Source organism: Juglans microcarpa x Juglans regia, chromosome 4D, assembly GCF_004785595.1.
Source record: "Juglans microcarpa x Juglans regia isolate MS1-56 chromosome 4D, Jm3101_v1.0, whole genome shotgun sequence".
In the NCBI taxonomy this organism is placed as follows: domain Eukaryota; kingdom Viridiplantae; phylum Streptophyta; class Magnoliopsida; order Fagales; family Juglandaceae; genus Juglans; species Juglans microcarpa x Juglans regia.
The window spans coordinates 27,669,395-27,684,407 of NC_054600.1; positions in this window are offsets into that span (position 1 = coordinate 27,669,395).

Genomic DNA, 15,013 nt, shown 5'->3' on the forward strand with positions numbered 1-15,013 from the left:
AATCCTCGTGGAAGAGAGAGAAATAGGAAGAGAGAGATCAGAGGTTCGATCTTACACGCATGTCTACGTATGGGGTCGAACTCGGGCAATTGAAAAAGACTGTATTTTAGTCTTTATTGTTTTTTTTCTCTTTTTGTGTTGGTATTTTTTTATTTTTGGACCACAACTATTTATCTTCAATAATGTACCCCCGGTAGTAGTTTTTCACAGACGGAAGTTAAGGTTTTCTAAAAGCACAAACGCGCGTACGTACGAGTCGTGACTGTGGGTCAAAATGCATGTTCTTTGATAAGTAATTTGAAATGGAGATCGAACGAGTTGGTGAAGTACAGGCTACAGCTTGTCTACTTTCGTTTCCATTTTGGTCAATAAGTAATAAAATGGCCAGCAGAACGGACTTAGAATTATTAGTTGGGTTCGTGTTAAATGTAGCATGCATACTAACAATAGCCTCAACAGTCGTCTTCTTAACCTTTAAGATAAGAATTCAATTAACCATTTCATCAAAGATAAATATTAAGAGCCATGACCATTAAATGCTTCTATCTTCTCATTACGGATTCGGGTCATATTTGGTGGGACGACTAAGAAATCCCTAGCTCCTTCCATTATCTATTCAAGAAGGTTAATTAAAATCTAATCATAATTTAATACAGTGGATATTTTCATGTGTAAACATAATTCTTATGAGAAGTTTTCCCATTAATTATATGGTTAAGGGCCCGGCGCCAATATTTGATCGATCTTTGTGTGTACAATAATCCATAAAACATGCATGTTTCAGTGGTAAGCCAACTTTGACTAAGGGTGAGCACCGACTTAGTCAAATCTAACTCCGACTTCGACTTTCACGAAATTTAAATCTAAACTCCGACTTGTAAATCCGACTTTGACTCTGGAGCGGAGTCGGATTTGTCTTTCAGCTTTGGACTTTTCTTTTTTAGCTTCATATTTAGCTCACTTAAAAAAAAAAAAAAATTGTGGACTTTCAAACATCAATTTTTAAAAAAATTGAAAATTGAAAACTAAAACTAAATCATTCATTGTTAATTTACTTTTATATTAATATCTAACTTATTTTTATACAAGACATACACTATAGTGTCTAATATATGTTATCATACTATAGTATTACATATTATTTTTAGTATCTAATTATATGTTATTATACTATAGTATTACATGTTATTTGCGACTATTTTTGTCGCAAATAGTCGTTATCATCACAAATAATCCATCTCAAATGCTTGTTATTTTTATAGTGTTAATTCTATACTTGATTATGTATGGTAGTAATAATATAATATTTACATATACTAAACTATCATTAATCTATTTATATTATAGTATAAATATATTATTTTATAATATTTAGCTCATACTAGTATATTATTGAATTTAACTATATAAGTTCTAATTATATAACTATATAATTATACTAGTATATATGACAAATACATATTTTTATAACATATATACAATATCGGAGTTAGAGGGTAAAGTCGGAGTGGTCCAGAGACACCTCCAACTGAAAAACTAAAAAAGAAATCCGACTCCGACTCTGTTTTATCAGAGTCAAATTTTTGCTCAGCCCTAACTTTGATAAGCATCTCGATCACATTGTATATATATGTCCAGAGTTAGAAATTTCACTTTGCATAAAGATCTCTTTGTTGCTATCTCTAGGACTCAACATGTTACAATGTTAGATTATTTGTGATTATGAAGATTAAATATGTGCAAGCTAGGAATCAATTCGATCAAAATTTTGGATACCTTTGTCACAAAAAGAAGAAGGAAGTATAAATATTATGTCTAACATTCTTAAATACCTATCAAATTAAGTTTTTGTGAGTAAAAAGATGATGAATTTAGAATATAAAAAGAGGAAACTTGGAAAATGGTAGCTAGCCAGCTCATCTGCTCATGCATGAGCAATCTACGATTAATTTCGCTGCTAGTTATGGGCGGCGAGAGTTCCAGCACACCACCCACCAAATAAAATTAGCTTTCATGATATGGAAAGAGAAAGTTAATTAGTTGGTAACTGGGTTATGGTCTCTCTCTTTCATTTAATGAGCATTTTCTTTTAATAGAAGAGAAATATTTTAACTATAAATAGATTACACAAAAATAATTTTATAAATTGATGTGATTGGATGTAATTTATTATATTGTAAAATTATTTTTATTATAAAATAAATTGAGGCATCTAGCTAGATTATAGTCTCCCTTTTATTTAATGAGTATTTTCCTTAAATAGAAGAGAAATACTTTTAGCTGTGCCCCCACGTACTGCTTGTAATCTGATTCTAATTGAGTTCCCTAAAGTCCATCTTGGTCGGTTAGCTGATTCGAAAGTTCCTCTGAGAGGTTAGGTGGGATTTGGATAATAAAATGATAATTTTAAATGAAAATTGAAAGTTGAAATTAATTAAAAAAATTATTAAAATATATTTTTTAATATTATTATTGTTTTAAAATTTTAAAAAATTAAATTATTTATTATATTTTAAATAAAATTTTAAAAAAATTATAATAATAAGATAATTTAAACACTTTATAACCATGATTCTGATTGATTGACGCCAAGTGCAAGAAAAGGGGTCTGATTCTGGGCATGCGGAGACATGCCAGCAGAGAGACCATTCTCCAAAGGAAAATAATTTACATCTAATATTTTTTACAATATTTTATATAATTATATTTTAAATAAAAAATATTTTATAAAAATAACATCTTTTTATAAAAATATTCTTATTTTATAATATTACTATATAATATGTCGTATATATATCATTACTCTTCTTCAAACTCAAATAGTATCTAATTGCCTTTTTCATCTCACTCATTCTTTATGTATTTGTGTACTGTATAGTCGGTGAACCTTTTTTTTTTTTTTAATGCAATTAAATATTATTACAACTTTTAAGTTTGAGCACAACAGGTTAAAAGGTATGTGCTAGCTAGGAGTTATGATGTTGTTTCGTTGGTGTGTTTGGGGGTGGTCGTTTTGCTGTGTCTAGTTATGAATGCACTTGTAACTTGTGCTTTAAATTATTTTGGCAGTGCTTCTGATATGATTTGCTTTCTTTTCATCATTGGCTAAGACTTGCCTGAGTTGCCCTACTCTGGCTGAAAGGTCGACAAATGGTTAATTTTTATAACATGATGTTCTTTATTGTTGTCATATTCCCATATGCCCAGTTCATTTTATTTCTTTGTGTTTTCTCCTGCACCATCACCCACAGAGAGAGAGAGAGAGAGTTGAAATGGTAAAAACAAAGAAAAAAATAACCTTTCCCCTCTTGAAATAATTGTTTCTATATTAAATTAGGTGGTGGGCTCGATCATGTTAGTTCCTTAATGTATAATGTGGGTCAACCTTGATCTAGTCATTGGAGCATCCAAGAACATATTCGACTGAGGCCCCATCATCCTGGCTAGGCCACGCTATTCAATTGCATTTTAATGTAAATAAATGTTAAGATACGACCCGAATAAATGGTTGGTGGGATAAACAGAAAAACGTAAATAAATTATTCTTTTTCTCTGTGTAAAGAAAATATCAATAAGTAAATCATTAATCATGCATTGTTAGGCCGTACGATATTCTACTGCTCGTTCAATTATTAATGAAGGACTTGGTTATTGGTATATGAGTTCTGTTACGTACAGTTATTTTTTACATTTTTTTTTTACACTTTATTAATGTAATTAGTTAAAATATTTATTTTATATTAAAAATAATGATACAATCAATCATATTAATAAAATGTAAAAAAAATATGTGACTACACATAATATTTTTGTTCTCATATATATATTTGGCTCGTCCATTATATATTTCCATACACTAGTAGGTGATAGTTGACCAGTCACTAATAACCTGGCAAGTTTGACTGTTTCATTTCGAATAACTAATGATCATCTGGTCACTCTAATAATATAAATTGTATAATAGTAACGAGTGATTACAAAATAATTTAGTTTATGGTTTAATTTATTGTTTTTGTGTTATATATAACTAATTTATGGATGGCCGCGGGTTTAATCCATTGAGAAATGCTTCTAATTTTTATCATGAGTATCATCTTGAATCATGGCATTTGATGATAATTTGTTCATTTTAAGGGACTTTTTATTTGATTAATTTATTTATAAAACTAATATTGAAAATGTTTCACATGATCAGTTTGTGTGATTCATGGGAAATGAAAAAATTACTAAAAATAAAGGGTAGCATTAGTCTATATTACTGCTGAATAAGCTTTATCATGAAAGCGTTTTCGCAAGTGACATTAGTTTGAAGTACATAATTAGATGTTGGCAACATGATAACTAACTTGATTTTTCGACGTTACTATATATATAATTGACATACAAAGGTCACATCTTTTGAAAATCAACTTATGATCATGATTAGTTTGTCGGGAGTGACGTGTAAGGAATCCATTAGATTCCAAGCAAATATTTACATAGCTGATCAACTCTAAATTAGAATATTACTCTCATTTATAAAATGTGTAAAATATATCAAAGGGAACAGATGCTTTATTTCCTTATTTCCGCTATGCATGTACCATGGCGGCAAAGCTTGCCCATGAAGAAAATGAGAAGTAGTCGGTTTGCGTGGGAATTGAAGTACCATTCCTCTTAGGCCGCGTTTTACGAAGGCCGACTGAATAATACTGATCTCTCTCTCTCGGTGCATATACTCCATGGCCTGGAAAGGAACAGACGTACGACTCCGCGTACAAATTCTCACTCTCTTTAAATAATAAAAAGCATCTCTCTTTTGTATTCACGTACGTACATCTGGCAATATTTATGTATCACTATGACTTAATTTCGAAGAAAAGGATAGAAATGAGAAAGCAGGCGAAAGAAGAAACTATGTGTGCATCAAGAAATAGAAGGCTTGCCGGCCTCCCATATTTTGCATCAAATACATATACACAATACACCACTGAACTAGATCTCACAATTAGTACTGGTCATGTGTTGATACATTAGGCTCGTAAATGGCCAAATAACTCATGATACACACACACGCACACACACACACATATATATATATATATATATATATATTATATATATATAACACGACGCCAATAGTATATTAGAGCACTCTCAATGGATGAGTTAAAATTAAAGTATATTTTTTATGAATGTAAGATGAATTTAATTTTTTGCTATTCCATTCACATAAGTCTTCACATTGAAATAACCATTTTTCATTATATGACAATAAAATAAGATAAATTTGACTTTGGCTATTCACATCAAATCTCCATATTGGATTATTTATTTATTCATTATATAGTAATGAGTAATTAATAATTTCAAAAATATTTTAATTTTTTTAATTATGAATTTATTTTATTTTATCATATTTTACTATTTATAATATTATATATTAATTATTCTAATTATTTTTTTCAATTGTCATTTAAAAGGGGGAGAGAAATAATTGATATAAAATATATTTGATGTATGAATAATTACTTTCAAATTTAAAAATTATTTTAGAAGTAACTGTAGCTAAATTCTAATTATTTAGAATTTAACTAATCTATTGTGATGTCATTTTATTTTCTAACAATGAATTTATCCATTAAAGAAGCTCTTAGATAGGTTTAAGGTGGGTGGATTAGTTATTATATACATGGTAGGTAGGTGCATGGAATATATTCTCGTAGGTGAGAGCCCTGCATGGGTACATATATATATATATATGTTATGAGTAGTGATAGATAAACAATACTTTACACAATATTTTTTATAATATATTATAAAATAAGAATATTTTTATAAAATAATATTAATTTTATAAGATATTTTATAAAAATATTCTTCTTTTTAAAATATTATTATATAAAATATTGTATAAGGTATTGTGCGTTTATCATTTTTCATATGTTATTCCTTAATAATTGATGTAGCTATCTTTTGAGCCTTATCAGCTAGCTAGCTTTGCTTTGAAATGTCTATAAATAACGCGCAAATGAGATGTCACGGCACGCCATCCAATAAATTAAATTAATAATATTGTTAAAAACCTTTGCTCTTTTAGTAATTGGAGCTAACAATCGAGAACGCGACATGTACGTATAACGTGTATAATAAAAACAGACCCCATTTCGAAAACATTCTATTGCTATACATTATTATTCCTGTTGTTGTTATTTGTATAGTTTGACTTAAAGCACTAATATGAGTTCTTAACCAATATAATTATTTCTTTATTTATTTTTCATATGCATTTTGTAATTGATTGATATTCTAAGGGGTTAATGCGTCAATCAAATTAACAATTTAGACCGACGACCAAGTCGCAGCCGGATGGAGGAAATATCGTAAAATTAATAAAAAAAATGTAGAAGAAGAAATATATAATAAATTAAATATGATGGACGACGACCGAAATAATGATCGATGGAATTAATATATAAATTAAAGAGTCAAAGTACCATGCAATTGATGATCACTTGCCAAAATAAATCAAATAAAATGAGGGCAGATATCAGTCTTGTCATTACGAATTGAGATTTTTAAAATGGTCTTAAGACGTTATAACGCCAGGAAAAAAAGAAAAAAGTGGTGATAAATATTCTGTGAAAATCATCAACATCGCGACTAGAAGTATCATAACATGCAAGCCAGCTTCTAGCGAGCTAGCTCGTTCATCATGCACGTCTTTTACTAGTCTGAACTTCAAACCTGCTACTTTTTGACAAACAAAGACGTTGATCTCTCCCAGCTAACATACACGCATAGATTTCTTGACAAAATCATTAAACACTTTATGTTAAGGTACTTATCTTCCCAATTGGAACTAGACGTAGTCATCATTCTTTGCTTTTCCTTTGAAGATTGGTGCTTATAATCAAGGATTGGCCACACAGGAAGGCAAGGTGCATGACTAGTCCAATTAAAATTATCATCTTGGTGGTTACAACTTCTCTATCAGAACCGGCCTCATCATCAAGCTAGCTGTATATATCTTGAATCTTGATGCCCTGACGTATCTTGTTTGAACTCCCTAATTCAAATATATATATATATATATATATATATATATATATATTGGATTTAATTGAAGATGATCACTACAATTTGGAGTTTATCGTCTATAGGTTTCATATATCACCTAATCGTGAACTTTAGAAAAATGGCCATATGGATTGTTATGAGGACGTACAGCATAAAATATTTTGGCGTAACCAAATGAGACTTTGACAAATTAGTTGGGGGATTTTTTTTTATAAAAAAATTAATTATAATATATCAAATAATTCCAGTACTATGCAATATATATATATATATATATATATATATATAGCTGATCAATAATATTCTCCACCACTCATACATGCATGAGGGGTCCTTTTGATTGATTAATTGCTGTATTGAAAATGGCAACTTTAGAATTCTAGTGTTAGAGCTGGTCGGGAAGGAAAGTGATTGGAAATAAACTATGAACTTTCAAATTAATGATTTTTTTTTTTTTTTGGGGGATTGAGTTCCGAATGATCATTTCCTTTGTCTTTCAGTACTTGATCGAGAATTGAATATATATGATCAATATTGAAATAAAGAGACAACAAATAGTAGTACCACTGGCCTTGGAAAGCAATAATATTCGATCAAAAGCACATGCATGGGGATATTGCGATTGCTACCAGCCAAACGTATAAAGATAATATGTCTGTGTACCGAAGCCATTTCGCCGTGGGCGTTATCTTTAGCCAAAACCATCGAAGCCATGCAGTTGTTTGGCACAGAAAAAACGTGCAAGCTAGCTAATTCAAACGAGCTTCAATTGGAACAGATTAACATGATGAGTACTCATGTATAACATTAAATATGTTCAATTAATAGTATAAGATCGTTCAATCTACAGTATATATAAAGATGCTAAAATTAAGGTAATGAATTCTAGATCAATATCTAATTAATCCCCTAACGTCTATCTTCCAAATTCTTAACATCCAAATCATTATATGGTTTCAGATTAATTAAATTCTTATAAATACTGAATGTGTTATTTTTCTCTTTAGTGATATATATACTAAACATTAAATTCTCAATCTAATAAAATCGCTTGAATTTTAAAAACCTTATAGTATATAATTAGATGGGAAATCATTATTTATACAATTTTAAGATGTATAAGTCTCATGTATTTTTTTTTTAAAAAGTAGATAAATCTGAGATCCACATGAAAAATATTATTTTTTAATGGTGGGTCATACTTTTTTTTACGAGTAGTATGCGAAACTTGCACACCAAAAATTATATCTATCATTATTATATAATAAAAAATCTATAGCTTCTGATTAATTCATAAACATGAATATTAAAACGTCAAGCTGATAATATAGAAAAAAAATGACTTGTTTAGAGTCGTACTAATAATACTGGCTCTCTCGATCAGCCATTTGAAACTTATTATATTTATTCTTATCTCAAAGAAACATATTATATTAAAAACATGTGTTTTCTGATCGATGTTGTCAAATGAGGTTCCTGTTGAAACTTGCAGTAAGCTAGCTGCCTAGCTACCAGAAGAGAAAAAGATTGCGCTAAATAGTCATATGTAGTAAACATCATAAAAGTTTCACATACACGCAATTAACAGATATACCAGATATTAATTAATCAATATCATGGCCGGCGAAAAAGGAAAATCTATTTGTCAAACTCTCCCTACGTGAACGAGAAGTAACCACAAGTAGTCCTGTCGAAAACCAAACATTATTGTTTTCTAGGCATTTTTCTATCTAGACCACAATCTAGATTAGTTAACTTCTAGAGAGTGCTTTTTTTGTCTCCTCTCCATGTCTGACAAGGAATGTTGCGAAGTAGCGAAGAAACAGCGTTGCATGTGGGCCGAGAAATCTAAAAAATCATCGGAGTAAAAATGATAGGCTGACCCTCGATCTTAACTCTGGGCTTGGCTGATCATTAACCTTTCGGCCCCCAATGATGAAAATTAAATCATATAATCAACAATTGCATTTATATATATATATATATGAAGATATTGGTGGCGCCTAAAAATACGGGTCAAAATGAGAGAAATAGTCCTTCCTGATCTTCTAAGATTATTTGGACATCGATCTGTGCTGTATGGATCCCCCGACGATAGTCCGGTGCAGTTGTGCAGTTTTCTTACTTGTTTTCATGGAAATCACTGAAAAATAAATGTAGAGAAGATAAAGAGAAGGATACACATATTTACATGATTTGGCACTGGACCTACGTCTACGAGACGTTTGGAAAGGCAAGTCCACTATAATATGAGTATTTTATAATTTCTCATAGTCTCTCATTCTCATTATATAATGGAGATTGGAACTCTATCTTCTAGAGAGATCTTCCCGCTAGCTAGAGTCTCTATCGTGAGGTTAAGAAAACTAAAGAAAAAGAAGTTGAAATCTCCCTAAAAGTCATTTGAAAGCCCTATTTATCTTCTGCTCATTCCTTATTTTATGTCTCATCTTCTCTCATTTACATTACATCTCAATTTTTTCTCACATCATTTTTCTTTCCTCCACTCTTTATCTCCTTCTTCATTCTCTCTCTCTTTTTTCCTTAATGATCCTCGTATTGGACTGGGATTGAAAACCCAACATGGGTCGGGGATATTTTATCCTCCATTAAATCAGGGGGGAAAAATTATGCACTTCTCATTAGAAGCAGATCACACGGGGGAATGGGTCTTAAGCACGGCTAGCCTCGATCCTCTCGAGTACCCAGCTCGCGAATCAAACCGTATGCAAGGACGAATCCAAGGAGAACCCAAACCCGGCGCCCCCAACTGATTTATAAATAATATATTAAATTTATTTATTTATATGTTATGTTTTTTTATAACTTAATAATGAGGGTAATAGCTTTTATTAATTAAAAGAATATCAAGTTCAAATGGTATAACCATGTATTGTTTTCAACTTTTTTATAACTTAACTCAAAACTTTAAATTAGTCGCATTAATTTTTATATATTTAATGACTACATTTTTGTTAGACATGTTTTTATATAGGAACTTGAATATCAAATCAAAATGATTACTTGAGAAATTATTTTTCCTAAACTTTTTCTAACCCTAGCTAGTTTTTAAGAGTTCGATGGAATGCATGCAGCATCAAAATGTAGAAGCTCATCGGAAATAGACGTACACAAGTATATAGAAGTACTTACAGAGAAACTGCCATTTGCCAGACTAACAAAACTAGCTACTAAACAAGAACATGAGTTGAGATAAACAATATTCTGACTCAAATATTTGATACTATCACAGAAAAAAAAAAAAAAAAAAAAAAAAAGATATAAAGAACCCTTGATAAGGCCAGTCAGTCTTGAATTCATCGAAGCATGAAGTGAGGGCAGTGACTCAAAAATCTGAACTCTAGCTGCATGGCTACTACATGGCCAGATCGAACGAGTCCTTATATCAGCCGATGCCATTAAATATATATCAAGCTTGAGGTTGAGGATCGAGGATAAAGCTGGTCCCACATACAGACACAGCTGTTCGTCCAGCTGGCTTCTGATGGACAAGCTAGCTAGCCTTACATTGTCATTAACTCGCCATCAGATCATGAGAATGCATGCAATATATATTAACTCAATATTGCGTTTTTGCCATGGAGTGATGCAAACCATTCATCACAATTTCGTCATCTGCATGCAACTCCTGATGAGATACGCCTCTCGTATTAATTAATGGAAATGGTTGATACATAGAATTACTTGATGGATAACAATTTGCTTTTCAGCACAATCAGCTTGTTACTTACATAAACTTATATTTATGGCTGTGTTTGGAAGTTGAATTGAATTGAATTGAATTGAGTTGAGTTGAATTGAGATAATAAAATATTATTAAAATATTATTTTTTAATATTATTATTATTTTAAAATTTAAAAAAAAATTAAATTATTTATTATATTTTATATTAAAATTTAAAAAAATTATAATGATAAGTTGAGATGCATAGATTGATAATCTAAATATACCCTGAATCTATATTTAATGAAGATAGGTTAACATAAAAGATGAAGAAAATCTTGTCTAAAATAAAATTAACCTTAAATGGTAAAATCTGGTACTAGTAAATTATATAAAAGTTTTACTAAAGAAATCTTATCTAAAATGTACAAAACTTTCAAACAACAGTGAAACTGGAATAGAAGTACCGGAAAAATGATGATATATTACTCCCGAATATTTCCTAAAATATGATATGTATTTTAATATTGATGGATGACTTTGATTTGTTTAATTTCAAATTAAGTATTAAAAAGAGGTATATATTATGGATAGGAGATAATACTTCAATTACATAATAATTATATTCTCTTTCTGCTTATGGATATTATATATTAAGAAGATCAATAAATTGTTTTGTATCTAAAAAATTAAGTCCAATTTCCTATAAAATTTCATCATTTTGTATTTAAATATTATTATTATTTTTAAATTAAAACCTCATGTTAATATATAGCTCACCTTAAGCCACGAAGAATATTGAGGCCGCGGCCCCTATCCGCGGCTGTAACTTCTTATAGTGCGAGAGAATTAGGCCCAATAATTTATGCTAAGAAAAAATCTATTCATCATTAATTTTTTCATCATCCTCTCAGCATCCCATGATATGATATTAGATGATAGATTTATAAGTAAAATATAATAAATAATCTCTAATCATCTAATACCATATAATGGAATGATAAGAGGATACTGAAAATTAGAATAATGAGTAGCATTATTATTTATTCTAAATCTCAGAATTGGTGTGAGCGTGCAGCATATTAACAAATTTGAATAAATACTACCCAATATTTTCTAACTGAACATATATAAAATTCTCACTCGATACAATACAATTTAAATAATTAAATTTAACTCTTTAAGTTTAAGTTTTTTGGGACAAGTACTAATTTAACATAGCTAACATATAAACTTTCAACAAACCCATCGTAGTCATGATGTTTGTCGAGGGGAGAAACTACAGGCATGCACACAGTAATTATATTAATGCATCGAAGCACAAAAAATGACATCCTTCATGCAGTACGGACCTAATTTGTGCTTTAAGATTCCACTATGTACATGAGTTTCTGCACGTCACCTTTTAGCTTAAGGCACATTATTATGTTTTAATTAATAAATTAATCAGCTCGGTCCATTCTTAATTAGGTGGCCGTGGTTTGGTTTCGTAATGTCTATGGGTAAAGTTTACATGAAAAATGATAATGTCCCGTCGCATCCATGCTTGCAGACTTTGACGGTGACAAAATGCAGCTAGCTAGCTAAAGTTGATCACTAATTACTCACCGAAGTAAACAAAAGATTTGCGACAAAGACAGTACGGTGACAAAAAAAAAAAAAAAAAACAGACGCCGAAGAGTGCAATGCTATAGGACTGATGCTAGAGAAAACCTTCCTGCAGGTGACACCGACAACCCTCATTTATTGGAGGCCACTCAAAACTTGCCACATGGGCAGTGCATGAAAGAACTGATGAGGCGCATTAGACTGAAACCCCTCCCTCCCTCTGAAGCCAAAAGACTCTCCGTCCCCCTCTCTGCTCTCTCACTCTCGATCCCCTTATCTTGCTCTCCCTCCCTTTCTGAATATTCAAGATTCCCTCTCTCTCACCAAAATATTTCTATACACTTATATTTGTTTTTTTTCATTTCCATATCTTGAAAAGCAGTCGGGAGAAAAATCACGATTTTATTTTCATTTCCCAGGTTTTCTCAGCAACCAAACAGGGCTAAAACTGAACTTAGGGGTCCCCCACGCATCAGCAATGAATAGAGGCAAAACCAGATTTTTCTGCAAATAAACAGAGGCAAACCAGATATTTCCCCCATTTCATTTCATTTATTTTTCATCTCCCACTTGTAGATGCAAGAAATCTTTGGTTTTTGCAGGTTTTCTTGAATTTGATTATCTATGTTTGCTTTGAAGTCTGAAAAATTTATGTACATTTGGAAGTTGTTTCTTGAAGATTTTGAGGCCAAATCAGTAAAAATCAAAAGAGCTCTATGACCTCCTCTAGGTCCATCGATGGCGGCTATGAAGAAAAAATTATTTGGTTTTGCCTCTGTTCATTTGCAAAGAAATGAAGAAGGGAAGATTCATAACATCACTATGAAGCATTTGAATAGATTCATTGTTTGATTGAGATTGTGAACCTTTTCATCTTAGGGTTTTTGTGAGGGAGATCGAAGGAGAGAAAGGGAAGGAGAGAGAGAGAGAGAGAGAGAGAGAGAGAGAGATTATGAAGATCGGTTTAGGCCCTTTAGGGTTTTAGTTCGTCTTCGAATGAGAGAGAGAGAGAGACGAAGGAGAGGGGTTTTCGGTCTGGTCTAGAGAGAGACGAAGGGGAAGGGATTTTCGTGATCCCTTACTATATGCCCTACCTAGTTTACAAAGGAATACCCACGTGGCAGCTTCTAATTGGTTTCTGATAAAAGAGGTATTTAGGTGACACCGGTTCGAAAGGGAACTGCTAATGCTATAGGACTGATGTATAGTAGTATTCTTGTTATATATAATCTAGGGCATATTGCAGCATATGACATATCAATATATATGTATATATATAACATTATTCGCCTCACAAATTAATTACAATCATTAATTATTATGTAACAGCATCATGACTACGTACATTAATGCAGTTCACATATATATTTCTGGAATTTTCAACCTTCATGATTGCCATGCAAGTACGTACGATAAATTAATACAATTTAGGAGAAAAGTCTTTGGTCTTTCTGTCGGTCACCGGATTCTGACCAAAATGCCCTCACTAGGAATATCTTGATTCTTGATGGACTGGCCACAAAATTTGTAAAATGATATTAGTTTTGTAGAATTCCATAGATTATAATTTGTCACCACCTTCTCGGCACCAAGTACCAACAATGTCCTTTGATTGATGGAGGAGTGCGTTGTAAAAGAGGGTGTGCCGCCATAGTTATTGATCGTACCATATTTTGTGCTAATTTTCCAGTACGTGACTGAAAATCTAACTCCTAAATTTTGATCACGTTTAATTAAGCTTAGCTTGGGAATTAGTAGGTGTCATAATTTTTGGACGCAAATTGGAAAATTGTGCTTCCGATTTACTCCAAATAAGGTGAATAAAATGCCCCTAAACTTAGTTAGTTCTGTAAGGTAAAGTATGTTGGTGAATTCGTAACCTAGATGAGGGTTGCTAGCACCAACAACTACCCGATCATAATCTAACTCTAGAAATGGCAAACTGTAAGTATAACTAGATGTGCCACCGGTTTGGGGATAAAACTCGTAGTTAAACTGTCTTCTCCTGCCGATGATAATTGGTGTCCATCTGGCAAAATATGATTGGTGGCATACCATCGTCGAACTGCAAGTTCATTGTCTATTTCTTTTCAGTCACAGTCAAAGCAGCTAGGGCTTGAATATCCTGACCCTACGATCCCCGTCATTGAATCCACCCATTTGGATCAGACGACCATCGAGCATGGCTACGCCAAATGAGCACAAAACTTCTGTTTGGACAAAAAACGCTCGGAACTCGAAACGAATTGGTGGCGACATCATATTCAGTCGAGTGTGCAGTGCAATCGATTTTCAGAGCCAAGTTGTTTGGATCAGCATTTACCGTTGGGTAGCGATAGGTTGGACTTGCTGCGCGAAGTTAATGCGGACGAAAATGACAACGCGGTCATTGTAGAGAAGTTGGACGTGCATGGTCGAAATGCCAATGCTTTTTTGTAAGAGTTTCCATTGGCCGCGAGGCGGTGAGAAACGGTTTGGCAGAGACTGAGAAGAGGACGATCGGTTGCCAGAAGAGAAAGAAAGGTGTCACATTTCATCAGTCCCACCAACCGTTAGTCCCACCATCATCACCTTCTCCACGCACTTCATCACCATCAAGCTTACAATCGAAAATTACCTTCTTTGGAAGGCAGGGATAGTCCCATTTCTCAAGGGTCATCA